Here is a 16578-nt window from a genome sequence, read left to right as displayed (position 1 = left end):
CGCCGATCACCCGAGCCTTCATCGAGAAGTATTGCACGCCTAGGCAGGCATAGGGTGATGCACATCAGGTCGCAGGCGCACTGCCACCACCTCGGCAGGCCAATCCAGCTGGGCCACTGGGCGTGGACCGTTATCTACAGCATTTGGTTCGCCAGTAGGCGGCCAACCACCGTGGGCAGGTGCAGATACATGAGTGTCTCTATTGGTTCAGCCTCAGTCAGCAGGGGCAGGGTTCCGCCCCTTTTGTATGCCCTACCCCGGAGCAGTTTGGGGCTGAGGTCGCATGGCTTGGAGACTGGCCCGATGCCCAGGTAGGGGAGGAGCCTACAGGATCCCCCGATGAGGCAGATGAATCCCGTATGGATGAAGATATGACTGACCTGCTCGGTTTCTTGGGAGGGAGCGGAGCCACGTGACCAAGGTCTCCGCACTTTTTGTTATTAACATTACTGCTTTGAGTTATTATTTGTGTTGTTATTAACATTACTACTTTCAGTTATTGTTTCTGTTTCTGCTAGAATTTGGCGTTATGGCTCTCAGTTATTTCATCACTATTTTTATTGCGACTTACCATTGCATGTTTTTTTGTTTACCTTGTAGTTTGATGTGAGTAGGCGGTGCACCCTCATCCGCACGACCTTTTCAGAAAAAAGAAATAAACAAATGATAATAACTTAATAGAAAAAGAAAAAAAGAGAGAAAAAGAAAAATAAATTGTCTAGCTGAAAAGCCAACATGCTTTTGAAGAGAAATAACTTCCAGCTTTTCTTTGAAAAAGATTCAAAATGCTGTGAAAATTTTCCCGAACGCCCAAAATAGACTCGGATGAATACATGAATTGACAAAAGAACATGTTTTGGAAACACTGGGTTGACTTAAATAGGGAAAATGAATCCTAAGCCCTAGTGTCACATGGCAATAAAAACTTGATGCTTGAATGTCCACATAGGTGCATGCATGACCAGTTTTGCATAAAATTTCCTAATCATCATTGTTGCATGTGTGTCATGGAAATAATGAGGGACATCCCCTTTATCCTTGAACCGCTGGCCAAACCAACGCTTTGACATATATCATGTCCATCCGTTCTACAAGCCTTGAGCCAAAGTCCCAACTCACCATAAACCTTGACCCAGGGTGAGAATGCCCATCCTTGCCCTCAAAAGAAAACAAAACAAAGAAGGAAAGTTCCAGATCAAAAAATTGGAAGAAAGCAAAAGGAGAAAATTCCCAATCAAAGAGTGGGAGAAAGCAAAAAAGAAAGAAAATTCCCGATCAAAGATCGAAAGAAAATAGAAGAAATATGCAGAAAGGTCTTTGGACCAGACAATATCTGAACAATATAGAATTGTCACCAAGTAAACAAGAAAAGAAAGGAAACCACGACCTAAAGTGGTCCTCTCCCTTTGATTGCCAACCAAAATCCTGTGCGTCGGTGACTTGTTCGCCTCACACTAAACAAAAACAGAAAAGGAAAAGGCCAAAAACACTCAAAGCCAAATTTCCCACCAAAAAACCCCATTCCCAAGAAGAAGTCCTATTGATCCATGATCACACATGTAATCTTTGATTTGATAGGAAATGATTTGCAAAATCAAGTCATGACATATCTATGGTTCGGAATTAGGATGAAACACTTACCTGTGGGAGATTGATACACTTTGAGTGATTTTCTTCTATTTTTGATGAACCCAGTGTTTCCTCTAGATGATCATTTAGAAACGAAACGCTAACATCCGAAATCTCATTTATGGTTATGAGAAAATTTCATCAGCATACTCTCCTTCCCCAATAGATACATTGTTTTCCATCAAAAATTATATGTTGCTCTGATCCGTTGGGAGTTTTGTTTCTTTACTAAAGCATGTTCACATTTTAGTTAAAGAACACCGAGGCTATTTTAGTCCCACACAGTTAGCAAGAACTACGTAGGTCTGAGTTCCTCATCATGAATTGAGGATATGTAGGAGCAAAAGCCTCGCTTTTGTCGACCTCCCCACCTTTTTCTATCATGACCCAAGAGTCTGGTAGCATGCGGAGACACCTTCCGGTTATCCGTACCTTGTCATTCGGGGACCCCAAGACCGATTGACACACAGAGACCAATGTGGTCATTCGCACCCTTTCCAGAGATGTCAGCAACTTTCGGTAGAGACTATTTTAGTCTCACACAACTTTAGCAAGAACTACGTAGGTATGAGTTCCTCATCATGAATTGAGGATACGTAGGAGCAAAAGCCTCATTTTTTTCGACCGCCCCACCTTTTGCTATCATGACCCAAGAGTCTGGTAGCATGTGGAGACACCTTCCGGTTATCCGTATCTCGTCATTCAGGGACCCCAAGCCCGATTGACACGCAGAGACCAATGTGGTCATCTGCACCCTTTCCGGAGATGTCAGCATCTTCCGGTAGAGACTATTTTAGTCTCACACCACTTTAGCATGCATAGACTAACGTCGTCTTCTGCACCCTTTGTCAATCGCGGCCAACGAGCCCGTTGACACGCGGAGATTTACGTCGTCTTCCGCGCTATCTGTCATACTGACCCGTGAAGTCAGGTGACGTGCGGAGATACACAAGTAATTTCTCCGTACAAACAATTTTGGCCAATACTAACCTGTGAAGTTAGGGGGCAGGCAGAGATACACAAGTAATTTCTCCGCACAGACAATTTCTATCAATACTAACCCTTGAAGTTAGGGGGCAGGCAGAAATACCCAAGTGGTTATCTGTATAAACATTCTTTCGCTATCCATAAGACTCAAAGCATGATAGCGCGCAGAGACTAACATCGTCTTCTGCACCTTTTGTCGTCCTGACCCGTGAAGTCAGGTGACATGCGGGGTTACCTTATGGTTACCAGCACCTTTCGTCAACCAGGGGCAAACGAGTCTGTTGACGCGCAGACACTGACATCGTCTCCTGCACCTTCTGTCGTCCTGACCTGTGAAGTCAGGTGACATGCGGGGTTACCTTATGGTTACCCACACCTTTCGTCAACCAGGGGTGTTGCAACATGCCCTTTTGCGGGCGAGGCTCACGGGTGCATTTTCCAAAGGAGGAAAATGCGCGGAATCGCCACCAACGTTTATTTGTGGAAAATGTTGGAAAAACCGAAGGAAACCGGTCAAAAAGAAAATTCCAAGTTCGGGAGTTGTATTTACGTTTGAGGAAGGTATTAGCACCTCTCACGTTTGTCTCAAAGGACAACAGCCTATTTTTTAGAATTGTGAAATTGTGTTACCTTAACTTTTAGTTTTTTTTTATTTTTGAGGTCGACAAAAGCGGGGCTTTTGCTCCTACGTACCCTCCATCGAAGAGGAAATCAGACCTATGTAGTTCTTTTTTAAGGGTGAATCAAGCGATTCTTTTCACTTGGAAGGTGATCATTTTAAGGCGTTGGACCTTAAAAATGATCCATTTACTTGGTAAGAAAAACTGAGATATTGAATTTTTCAAATCCTTTTTTAGTGATTTTTTGTGGACGAGCTTGACTTTGCAAGTTGATTTTAGCCTTAGTTTCACTTTAGTTATTAGTCAATTCAATTAAGAACGAGAAATCCCAAAGAGAAACGTCCGATTGGTTTTTTCGCTTTATTTCACTAAAAGGTATTTTTTTATTATTATATTATTATTTTACCTCTTTATTGATTTCCAACGTGGTTACGACACGACCGAACGGTCGGATTTCATTTTAACAGAAATTAACAGATATTACAAATCAAATGATCGGTGCAAATTTATTTTATTTTTTTATTAGGCGAGAAATAACTTAAATAAATGACTAAAGCACGTCAAAAGGGGGTACGGAAAGTAAATGAAACGAGAATAAAAGTACACAAAACAAATGGGGACCACCACGGGTACATAGAATGAATTGAAAAGCTTCATTTGGGGTACTTACCAGTTGAAGATCGATGAACGGATGAAGAACAGTGAATAACGGAGGAAAATCTTTACGGATTTGCTTACGGAAACATCTCAGAAGCATTACGAAAACACCTCGGCTTGGATTTTCTTCACGGAAACAATTTTTTTCACCCAAAACAGCTGAAATACATCAACAGGGGGATCCGAGCCCTTAGAACAGCCCCCTTCAGCCTATTTATCGGAAAAAGGGGGAGGAGGTTGCCGCCCAGACGAGCTGGGTTGCTTCCTCCAGAAGCAATCCAGCTTCGAAAATGCTCTGGAAAGGCCAATTTCAAAATTTCAAAATTTCTATTTGCACCTCCCCATTTTTTATAAGTTCACCCCCCTTCTTTCGTAATTTACGAAAAAGTTACGGAAGCCCATAGGACTTGATTTTCTTCTTTTTTTTCTCTTCCTTCTCACCTATATTAAGTGAAATATGCTTATTTAGGGTTATGGGAATTTTACGGAAGCATTACAGGTATCCCGAACGCCCCGGAAGCCCATTTTTTAACAAAACGGGGGAGGTGGTTGCCACCTAGCTCGCCCAGGCGAGCTAGGTTGCTTCCACCTTAAGCAAGAAATTTCCCAGAAACCTCTAGAAAGGCCCAAATTCGAAATTAATATTTGCACCCCCCATTTTACTAAATACACCCCCCTTTTACCTTTTTTGGTGATTCTTTTTCTGTAACGTTACGAAACTTTACGAATTTCATAACGATACTTATTTTCTTTCCGTAAGGTTACGGAACCTTAAGGATCATGTATTTACTCTTTTTTAGCTTTCGAAAAAGTTACGGAATCTCACGGATTGCGTAACAGTACTTCCTTTTGGTTTCCGTCACATTACGGAATTTCACGGATTGTGTAACCACGCTTCCTTTTGATTCCCGGCGCGTCTCGGGACTTCACATATTGTGCAACAAAGGGTGCCAAGTATCTCGAAGCGGCCAATCAAAGGTTGCATGCCATCAAGCAATAGTCCCCGGACGAAATTAGGGTATGACAGGGGGCAAACGAGCCCGTTGACACGCAGAGACTAACATCGTCTCCTGCACCTTCTGTCGTCCTGACCCGTGAAGTCAGGTGACATGCAGGGTTACCTTATGGTTACTCGCACCTTTCGTCAACCAGGGGGCAAACGAGCCCGTTGACGCGGAGAGACTAACATCGTCTCCTGCACCTTCTATCGTCCTAACCCACGAAGTCAGCTGACATGCGAGGTTACCATATGGTTACCCGCTCCTTTCGTCAACCAGGGGCAAACGAGCCCATTGACGCGCAGAGACTAACATCGTCTCCTGCACCTTTTGTCGTCCTGACCCGTGAAGTCAGGTGACATGCGAGGTTAGCTTATGGTTACCCGCACCTTTCGTCAACCAGGGGGCAAACGAGCCCGTTGACGCACAGAGACTAACATCGTCTCTTGCACCTTCTGTCGTCCTGACCCGCAAAGTCAGGTGACATGCGGGGTTACCGTATGGTTACCTACACCTTTCGTCAACCAGGGGCAAATGAGCCCATTGACGCTAAGAGACTAACATCATCTTCTGGGTTAGTATTGCACCTTTTGCCATCCAGGGACAGCGAGTCAGGTGGTAGGTGGAGATACCTTATGGTCATCCGCACCTTTCGTCAACCGAGGGGAACGAATTCGACGGTATCAGGATGATGTGGGTCGTTCAGTTCTGATTATTTTCAAAATTTTTGCAGGTTTTACTCTCATCTTCCGGAAACATTCAAGCCCAACAACGTGCGAGATTCTTCTCTGCTGGGCAGGGACGGTTGAGTGCAATGGCGTAGGGAAGTGTCGTGGTTGTCCAATTTTGTCGCTTCCAAGACACTGAAGTTTGTTGACACTTCTGATGCCTTTTCTTTTCTCTCTGAATGACAGGTTCCGCTGGTGGGGATATTGATCAGCCAAATGATGTTCCGCTCGAACGAAATTAGTGTCTTATCTTTACTTCGCTTTTATCTCCAATAAAAGATAAGTAAAGAGGGGCAACTGTCATACCCTAATTTCGTCCAGGGACCATTGTTTGATGGCCTGCAACCTTTGCTTGACCGCTTCAAGGTACTTAACAACCATTGTTAGGTAATCTGTGAAGTTCCGCGGCATGTCGGAAGTCGAAAGGGAGCATTGTCGTGCAATTCGTAAAGTTCCGCAACATTCCAGAGGTCAACAAAGGGATTATTGCATAATTCGTAAGGTTTCACGACATTCCAGAAAGAAAATAAGTGTTGTTACGTGTCGCAACCTTCCCTTTTGCGGGCGAGCGAGGCGAGGCTCACGGGTGCGTCTACCAAAGGAGGGAAATGCGCAGAGTCGCCACCAATGTTTATTGAAAGGAAAACGCTAGAAAAACCAAAGGAAACCGGTCATGAAGAATATTCCAGATTCGGGAGTTGTATTTATGTTTGAGGAAGGTATTAGCACCTCTCACATTTGTCCTAAAGGACAACAGCCTTAAATTAGAATTGTGTGAAATTATGTATCTAAAATTTTATTTCTTTTTTATTTTTGAGGTCGACAAAAGCGGGGCTCTTGCTCCTACGTACCCTCTATCGAAGAGGAAATCAGACCTACGTAGTTCTTTCAAAAAGGGGCGAATCAAGTGATTCCTTTTTTACTTGGAAGGTGGTCATTTAAGGCATTGGACCTTAAAATGATCCATTTTTACTTGGTGAGAAAAGCTGAGGCGTTGGACCTTAAAAAGTTTTTTCAGTGATTTTTGCGAACAAAGCTTGATTTTGTGAGTTGATTTTACCCTTAGTTTCACTTTAGTTATTGGTCAATTCAATTAAGAAAGAAAAATCCCAAAGAGTAACGTCCAATTGATTTTTTTTGTTTTATTTTTACTAAAAGATATTTTTTTATTATTATATTATTATTTTACCCTTTTTTAGTTTCCAACATGGTTACGGCATGACCGAACGGTCGGATTTCGTTTTAACAGAAATTAACGGATGTTATCTTTCGAATGATCGGTGGAAATTTATTTTATTTTTTGATTAGGCGAGAAAATGACATAAATAAATAACTAAAGCACGTCAAAAGGGGGTACGGAAAGTAAATGAAATGAAAATAAAAGTACGCGAAACAAGTGGGGACCACCAAGGGTACATAGAATGAATTAAAAAGTTCGATTTCGGAAACTTACCGGTTAAAGACCGAAGAACAACGAAGAACAAATGAAAGACGGCGGAAAATCTTCACGGATTTTCTTACAGAAACGTCTCGGACGAGTTACGGAAGCGCCTCGGCTTGGATTTTCTTCACGGAAACAATTTTTTTTCACTAATTTCAAGCGATCCCAAGATACCAGGAGGGCTGAACGTTTTTCTCCATCACACTCCTCCCCCTATTTATAGGAAAATGTGGGAGGAGCTTGCCACCCAGCTCACCCAGGCGAGCTAGGTTGCTTCCTCCAAAAGCAACCGCCTTCTGGAGGAACATCCTGGAAGGCCCAAGTGGGTCTGGTTGCTATTTGCACCCCCTTGTTTATTAAATACACCCCCTGCCTTTTTTTGCTGATTCTTTTTCCATAACGTTACGGAAATTTACGAATTCCGTAACGATACTTGTTTTCCTTCCGTAATGTTACTGAACCTTACGGATTACGTAATCATCCCCTTTTTTGGCTTTTGAAATGTTGCGAAACCTCATAGATTGCGTAACAATGCTTCCTTTTGTCCGGCATGTTACGAAATTTCACGGATCGTGCAACAATGCTTTCTTTTGACTTCTGGCACATTATGGAACTTTACGTATTGTGTGACAATGGGTGCCAAGTACCTCGAAGCGGTCAAGCAAAGGTTGCATGCCATCAAACAATTGTCCCCGGACGAAATTAGGGTATGACAGTTGCCCCTCTTTACTTACCTTTTATCGGAGATAGGAGGAAAGCAAAGATAAAACACTGATTTCGTCCATCTTAGCCCTTTCCGTAATTAATCTATGATGACTCCTGAAGGTCATCCTTTGCCCATCATGGGGATTCAATTGATCTCAATCACAATAGTTCCAACCCAAAACGATTTGAAATAAGTGACTACCGTCTCTCCTTCTTCTTTCCCTGCACAACAAAAACAAAACAAACAAACAAACAAAAATAACATAATATATATATGTATACACATGTTTGGTAAAGGAACCGATTGGGAAAATAACAAAAAACCGTATTTTCCCCTCACCGGAGGCTCCGTACTTGATAATGGAGGATGCATGAACAGCGCTAGGCAATCAATTCATGGGGCTTCGAATAAGATGGTGGAGGATGCACAAACAGCGCTAGGCAATCAATTCGTGGGGCTCCGGACTCGATGGTGGAGGATGCATGAATGGCAATCAATTCATAGGGCTCCGAACTTGATGGTGGAGGACGCACGAACAGTGCTAGGCAATCAATTCATGGGGCTCCGGACTCGATGATGGAGGATGCATGAATGACAATCAATTCATGGGGCTCCGAATAAGATTTGATGGTGGAGGATGCACGAACAGCGTTAGGCAATCAATTCGTGGGGCTCCGGACTCGATGGTGGAGGATGCATGAATGACAATCAATTCATAGGGCTCCGAACAAGATCTGATTTTAGGACCGAATGGTCCACCGGGTTCTTTCACCTAAAAGGCAAACATGCTTTAGCAAGGAAAAATAAATCATTCACGAGAGCACCATATTTTAGAGAAACAATATGCTTATGCAAAAATAGTTTTCTTTGTAACTGAAAATGAAGGGTAGGATGCCAACGTTTAGCTTTTAAATGAACATTCAAGGGAAACGTCGGGTCAAACTGAAACTGGGAATAAAATCACTCATGGTGTATAAAAACTCACACAGGTAAGTGTTTACCCTAATTCCAAACCATAGTTGTACCATGACTTTATTTTGCAAATGATTTCCTATCGAACCAAAAGATTACATGCGCGATCACGGATCAATAGGATTTTCTCGAGGGTAGTGTTTTTGGAGAGGAAGTTGGGTGTTTTGGTCTTTTCCACTTTGTTTATGCGGGGTGGGACATCGCCAATCTGGAGCGACCTTGAATGGCAATCCCAAAGGAAGAACCACTTCAAAATGGGTTTTCCCTTTGCCAGCAGTCATTTACCTCGCCGAACATTTATCTGGTCTGAAGATCTTCTGTTCTCTTTCCTGGTTTCCTTTATTGATCGGGAATTATTTTGTTTTTCTCCGATCTTTCCCTTTTTGCTTTCTTCCGATCTTCGATCGGGAATCCTTCTTTTCCTTTTCTTTTCTTTCTTTTCATTTCTTCCTTTTCATTTCTTTTCTTCTTTTTTTTCTTTTTTCTTTTTCTTCCGATTTTTAATTGGGAATTTGGGTTTTAGCATTCGTTATTCGCTCTCCCTTGAGGAGATTCTGCTGTCCTCTTCTTCGGGGGAAAGGATGAGGATTTTCTTCATGGGCCAAGGTTCAAAGTAGCTTAAGGTTGTGTCTCAACATGGTCTTTTCATTGTGTGCGCCCGATTTTGATATTTGGGGCAAAACAAATTTATGTGTTGGGTGTCGATTTCAGGTTAAACTTCCCTATCATTTCCACGAGGCACGCGTAACAATGATGATTTGGAAATAACGTGCAAAATTAGTCATGCATATAGCTAGGTGGGTGTAACATCCTGGAAATTTCTACCCGGAATTTTTTAAAAACAATGTATTTTGAATGATTATATATATATATAAGTATTATTCAGTGTATATGCATATATGTTCTTGGTAGAAGTAGGAATAGTGGGGGCAAGATACGCGGGTTAGGCTAATTAAGGAAGAGAAATACATAACTGGAAGGTTATAGGTTAATTCTTAATTAATTAGTCTAAAAATCATCGTTTTGCGTGTGACTTAAAATTTAACAAAACCAACCTCTAAACCACGCTCGGGGTTTTATTCTGAGCGTTTTGATATATATATTGATTACTTTCGAAAACTGGCCCCGACGGACGCAGAGAAACGCGAGGAACTGGAACCAGAGAAACGGCACGCAAACCGAGGCAGGATTTTAGCGTTTCAAAGGTCAGATTTTCCTCACTTTCTGTGGCTGTGTATGGGTCACAATCAAAAGAGAAAGTGGACCCTTTTTGCTCCACTCAAATGGAGACATGTGGCATAGCTTAAATAAAATAAAAAGAAAAGAGAAAAGCCTTTTTTATTAAAACCAAAAAGCAACTCTCTCTCCTCACTCAGCCCCACATTTTCAGAAGCTCTCTCTCCCTCTCCCTCACGTTGCTTTTTCTTTCTCCTTCATTCTCCATTGAAGCTCCAAACAAAGCTCCAACCTTTGGCCATCATTTCTGCTCCAAATCACGAAAGGAGGGCATTTTCGGAGTCGTGAAGCGCATCTCTACGTGTGGGACTTCGAAATTTCAGGTTTGGGTAGACTTCTTTCTCACTTGATTTTCGTGGGTATTGGGTTTTGGGAGATATGATGGGTAGTTTTGCTAGGTTTCTTCTTCATGATAGTGATTTGTGAAGAAATTTGTTGAAAGCATGTTGAACTTGCCATGGTTGGATGAGTTAAGCTTACCCATTCAGTTTTAGGGTTTTTATGATGATGCTTGTGATGTTTATGTGCTGAAATTGCTTATGGAAAAATGTTAGAGATGAAGGGTAGAGTTAACCTAGGGTTAGAAAGTGAGAATGTGGTGTTATGAGTGGAAAAAGAGTGAGGCTTTGAGAGTTGGAAGGTTAAATCTGGATTCTGTGGTAAATGGAGGTTAAAATGAATCCTAGCTTGACATGCCATTTAGGACTTATGAGAAAGTTTGGGCTGTGCTAGAGAGAAAAACAAATGACCAAAGTGAACAAAGAGTCATTTCTAGGGTAAATTTGGGTGTTGAGGAGTCAAATTTTGATTCGGTGAAATTTTAGGCGTAAATCCAGTTTGAACAAGTTTAAATTGATGTTATAGACTTGTGTGAGGTGAGAGTTTGCTTCAAATTTACCTCATTCTCAATTTCACTTCTCAAACCTTGAAAATCCATTAAATTAAGGGGTTTTGGATACCTAGATTTTGTGTTGCTGTGGTTTGAAGCTTGACTTTGGTTTAGACATGATTGATACATGATTTGGGACTTGTAGGATTTGATTTGGGCAAGATTGGATGAGGGAAAGGGTGATTTTCGAAATCTGCACTTAAGCAGAATTTTGCTGTCAATTAGGTGCAGCAGAATTTTGGCTTTATGCAGAAAAATGCTATGTATTTGCTGGTTGTGGAAAGAGTAGTGCAGAATGCGTTCTGGATGTTTTCTAGTAGATCCCAACGGTCAAAATGTATACTTATGTACTAGAGACTTCCAGTAAAAATTTTGAGTCGATCCAACGGTTAACGAATTGGAACGAAGGAAATGTTATTGGGGTCTTTAAGTGGGAAAAGTTGTGATTTTGGTTGGTTTTTTAGGCAGAGTTTTCTGCCTTTGCCCTGTTTTGCTTGGTTTGTTAGTTTGTGATGATTTTGGATGTTGATTTCTTGGATGTTGGGGAAGCTTGGGAGGATTGATGGGGACCCATTATTGAGAGAAACGAGGATATGGGCTATGTGGGAGTACGTGGGCTCAGTTGGAGGTGGGCAATAGGGGATGGTGGGTTTATGCGCGATTTGTGGATGTGGAAAACTTGTTGTGCACCATCGCCCGACCGCCACCTAGTACCACATGTGATGGGTACCCCATAATCCTACAAGCTTGAAAAGAGGAAGTGTAGAAGGGTGAAACTTCCTGCTTTTATTCGTTGACCACAGAGTGGTACCTGGAGATATGTCGTGGGGGTCAGGAGACCTTGGGGACGTCAGGTGGGGTGCTATTGCCCAAAACCAAGCTTGACCAATCCCGACCCAACCCGGGCATAGTCAGTCAGTGAGAACCTGTGATGTACCTAAGCAGGCGAGCTTCTGGCAGTCAACAGATAAAAGGAACAAAGACCACAAAGCAAGGAGGCTTGTGTGGTGGCTGGCCAGCTGTGAACTTTGATTGATATGTGGGTTATGGCCTCTGGTAATCAATTACCAAGGGTGGGTAATCGATTACAAGGCTTAAAAATGAAGACAAGAGGCTAAGATGGTCTCTGGTAATCGATTACCAAGGGGTGTAATCGATTACCAGGCTTGAAAACGAGGTCAGGAAACTAGGGGAGCTTCTGGTAATCGATTACCAGGGGATGTAATCGATTACCAGGCTTCAAAAGGGAACTGGAAGACTGTGGAGGCCTCTGGTAATCGATTACCAGTCTATGTAATCGATTACACAGAGGAATGGGTCACTGGTAATCGATTACCAGGTAGGCGTAATCGATTACACAGTGCCTTTTCAGGTTTTCATGTCCTGAAGCTGTGTAATTCGAGTTTGGCCTCTGGTAATCGATTACCAAGGCTGTGTAATCGATTACCAGAGATGAAAAGCCTAAAGATACCCCTTTTACTTGCATGTAGTGTTCATGAGACACATTGTGTTGCGGCATAGTTAGATTCTTGTGAAAGAGTCTACCCCTTTCTTTTCTTTCTTGTAGATCGTGATGGCGGCGCAGCTAATCCATGATCGAGTGGAGATGGAGTGCCTAGAGGGAGCTTGGGAGACCCTCGAAGGCAACACGAGGTGCCAATTTCAGGGCACGATTCGATTTACGGCTACATCATTGGTGCATCCAAATGAACCCGTGCACGCACTTCATCGCACTGTGGAGTGGATACTACCCACGCCTACACCATACCGTCTAGTGGAGCCAGTCCACGTGATTGAGGTGACGTCATCCGAGGAAGACCCTGAGGAGGACCCTGAGGAACTACCTCCTGAGCCTGCTATGGATGCTCTTGACTTTCTAGAGGGTGATGAGGACCCACTCCCTGAGATAGATTCTCCCGAGGACGTCATGTCGGCATCTGAGGCAGACTCTACGGAGGATAGTGGCCCTGGAGAGATGGCGATTAGTGGAGGCTCTTCATCATAGTAGACAGCTCATTGGACTAGTTTTATATACTTTTTGTGGGTGGGTGTATCTAGGACTGACTGTTAGGTTTACTCTTTTGTTTTTGTATGGGTAGACCTGTTGTATAGGAATTTGATGATTGTACATATGTGGTTGAAGCTACTACAGTGGACACCTTTGTTCTGGATGACACTATGTATTTTGTAAAACTCCCATATTTTGGACAGCTATTAAATGATGAATGTACTTATGTTTAACCTTGTTATTTGAAAAGAAAGCATTAGCAAACTTTATTTGCAAAAGGGTTTATCGACCGTATTTTATTTTATTATTTTCACGTGACGACCTAAAGTAATGGCTGGTATACTCTTCCTTTTGAAACAGCAAAATAGTTTAGAGATTACGAGTGGTAAGAAAGAAATGACTCCGAATAGAGTTGTGAATTGGCCATTCAGGACTCTATAGTGAGGATTTTCCTTCTGAACCTAATATTGTGAAAAGAGAAAGAAATGAAAAAGAAAAAGAAGAAAAAAAATTACCATGGTTTTTGTTATTTAAATCATTACTATTAAACCGGTCATTATTTTGGGGACGCCACAGTGGGTACTCAAGCATCCAGTTTATGGAATTGTGATACTAAGGCTTGGGATTTACGCAAGTAAACCCAACGTTTCCAAATTATGTTCTTTCATTGGTTCAAACGAATCCATCCATTCTTATCTCGGTCATTTTGGAAAATAAACTCTTAGTGTCAGTTTCTTGTTTCCAAAAGATATGTTTGCTCTCTACGAATGATTTGTGCTTCCTATGACCATAACATGCCGACCTTCGAGGTCTTTCTTTCTCTTTCCTTTTTGTTTCATTTTTTCTATGCATGTTTGCAAAAAAAACTATACATCCATTGCTATCTATGAGAAAAGCTTTTTCTCTGTACACCTACATTCCTATACACGAAAAACTTTTTCTGTATACACACGCATTAAAAACTCTTTCTCTTTATATCAACATAGTCTAAATAAAACCTCTATTCCTTTTCAAAGATTTCTTTTTTTTTATTTCTCCAACATACACTCATTGTTTATACAAAAAATTTTCTTTATATACACTCATTGCTCACACACAAGAATTTCTTTTCACACATTATTTATATACACAATTTTTGCATACACTTTTTATATACAAAAACTTTTTTCTTTTCTTTATATACAGATATGACATTTGTTCACAACGCCTCTTTCTTTTCCTATTCTTGGTGTTATCATGATGTTTGTTCGTTTTATTTTAGGACGACGTTCCTAAATGAAAACTCTACACGGTTCCAGAATTTCAACAAACATTATCGACAATAACGAAGTAAGCACTAACGCAACAGTCCAAACAAAATGTATGCACAAAACAAATAACCATTAAAACAACAAAAACAAATGTTAGTCCCTCAAGTCATTAAAATAAAATAACATGTAAATGATAAAGGATGAAACATAAAAAAGAATGAATCTGGGGATCCCATAGTCATGTGGCTCTGCTCCCTCCCAAGAAACCGAGCAAATATGTCATCTCCTCATCCATGCAGGCCTCCTCTACATCGCTCGGAGCCTCTGCAGGTGCCTCCCCTGCCTGGGCCTCGGGCCAATCTTCGGGCCATGCGACCTCAGCCCTAAACTGATCTGGAGTAGGGCACGCAAAAGGAATGAAACCCTGGCCCTGCTGACTGAGGCTGAGCTGGTAGAGACACTCATGTATCTGCACCTGCCCCCGGTGGTTGGCCGCCTGCTGGCAAACCAAGTGTTGTAGATACCGCTCCATGCCTAATGACCCAGCAGGATCAGCCTGATGAGGTTGTGGCGATGCGTCTGCGGCCTGTGGTGCATCGCCCTGTGCCTGCCTAGGCGTGCAATATTTCTCAATGAAGGCCCGGGTGATCGGCGGTCGAATCACCTTACTAGGTGTGACGAGAACCCTGAATGACTGGCAAAGGCCCGTGATCAATGCTAGAAACCCTAGGGCCCTGTTAGACTTATCCGGGTCTAGAGGGTGCCTGGTGGGTGGCATACCTGCAAATAAATAGATGGCGTGAGCAATCAACTAAGCCACATGGACGCTCAACCATGTCAGGATGGCATACACCAGCTGACACTTCGGCAGAGGATGGTCGGAGTTATGATCACTAGGCAAGACATTGCTGAGCAGCAATGTCATCCACATCTGGGTCAAGGTGGTCATGCCGGTGCGCATGATTCGCACCCGCCTCCCTGCAGCGGTCCGACCAAAATCCTGACCTGGAATGCATAATAGTTGGGCAATGGCCTCTTCGTCGAACCCATCGGCCCTGTTCCTCCTCTGACTAAACTCGCACTCCAGGCCTTCCTCTAACACTAGCGGGTCACCCAAGAACTGGCTGTGGGCATCTGCGTCAAAGGGAATCCACTGACCCCTCACCCATGATTGCATGTCCCGCACTCCCTCTTCTGTGGGCCAAGCATTAGCATAAAACTCCAGGACAATATCTGTGTCAAACTTAGCCATGGGAGTGACGAGTGACGTCCAACGTTGGGGAGCTATCTCTTCTTGAAAATCCATGTACTCATTGTCCCTGAGTTGGACGCGTCTCTCTCTGTGGAACGACCATCCTTTGATGGCCTCGAAGCGCTGCTGGTGCTCAGCGCTCCTGAAATGGTGGCTATCAAACTCGGGGGCAGCACTGGTCCCTTCAGCCGCGGCGTCCCTCCTAGATCTCTTCGCGGAAAGCTTTTTCGAAGCCATTTCCTGCGAGGACAAACATTTGGAAGGTTAGTTTACAAGAAAATACCAATCATTACGAACAGGAGCCCAACAACACTTATATGGTGCGAGTGTCACCAGGCACTTTACAAAATAATCATATTGGGGCATGTGCTATTTTATGACACATATCTATATACATGCATTTACACATGCACACATAAATTTTTTTGGTGAAAGGCATTTTATGACACACGTCCATGTATGTTTTTCACAAGCCTTTCCATGATACATCCCACATATATGCACATTTTTTTGAAAGGCTCCTTATTCTACCTACTCACAAATATACATATTTTGAAAGGCATTTTTTGCGCTACCTATCCAACATATACAAATTTTGAAAGACATTTTTTGCTATATATTCACACACCTTGCAAGGCATTTTCATGCTATATATTCACACACTTTGTAAGGCATTTTCATGCTATATATTCACACACTTCGCAAGGCATTTTCATGCTATATATTTACACACTATTGAGAGGTATTTTTCATGTTACCTCGGTGCAAGGTATTCCTCATGAGGCAGCAAATTCAAATTCTAGTCAAAAACTTCTCAAACATGTTCTAATATTCATGCATTTTTTACATTCAAAACCAAAAACTTAGATTCCTAGGCGTAAGTTGTGCTTTTGGCACTTTGGTCTAGCTTCTACAAAACTGCCCACACACCCACAATGGCAGCCATATGTGCACAATTTGTTTCACAAGCTAAGTCTCACAAAATCATGTGCAAATGCCATTGAGGCATTTCACCTAACACTTGGTGGGCGCATGTTTAAGCATGAAAATCAAAGGAATGGGGGCAATGTGGCATGCCCCATTATCTCAGAATGCACCATAGGCCTAGGGCCATCCCCTACAACCCCTCAATTCATTAAAAACAAGCAACAATCCAAGGATAAATCCCCCGCGTTTTTTAGCAAATACATGCAACTTAGAGCACC

The sequence above is a fragment of the Glycine soja genome, chromosome 20 (genome assembly GCF_004193775.1).
Source record: "Glycine soja cultivar W05 chromosome 20, ASM419377v2, whole genome shotgun sequence".
NCBI classification, from domain to species: Eukaryota; Viridiplantae; Streptophyta; class Magnoliopsida; order Fabales; family Fabaceae; genus Glycine; species Glycine soja.
The sequence above is the reverse complement of the archived record's forward strand: the minus strand, read 5'-3'. Positions refer to the sequence as shown.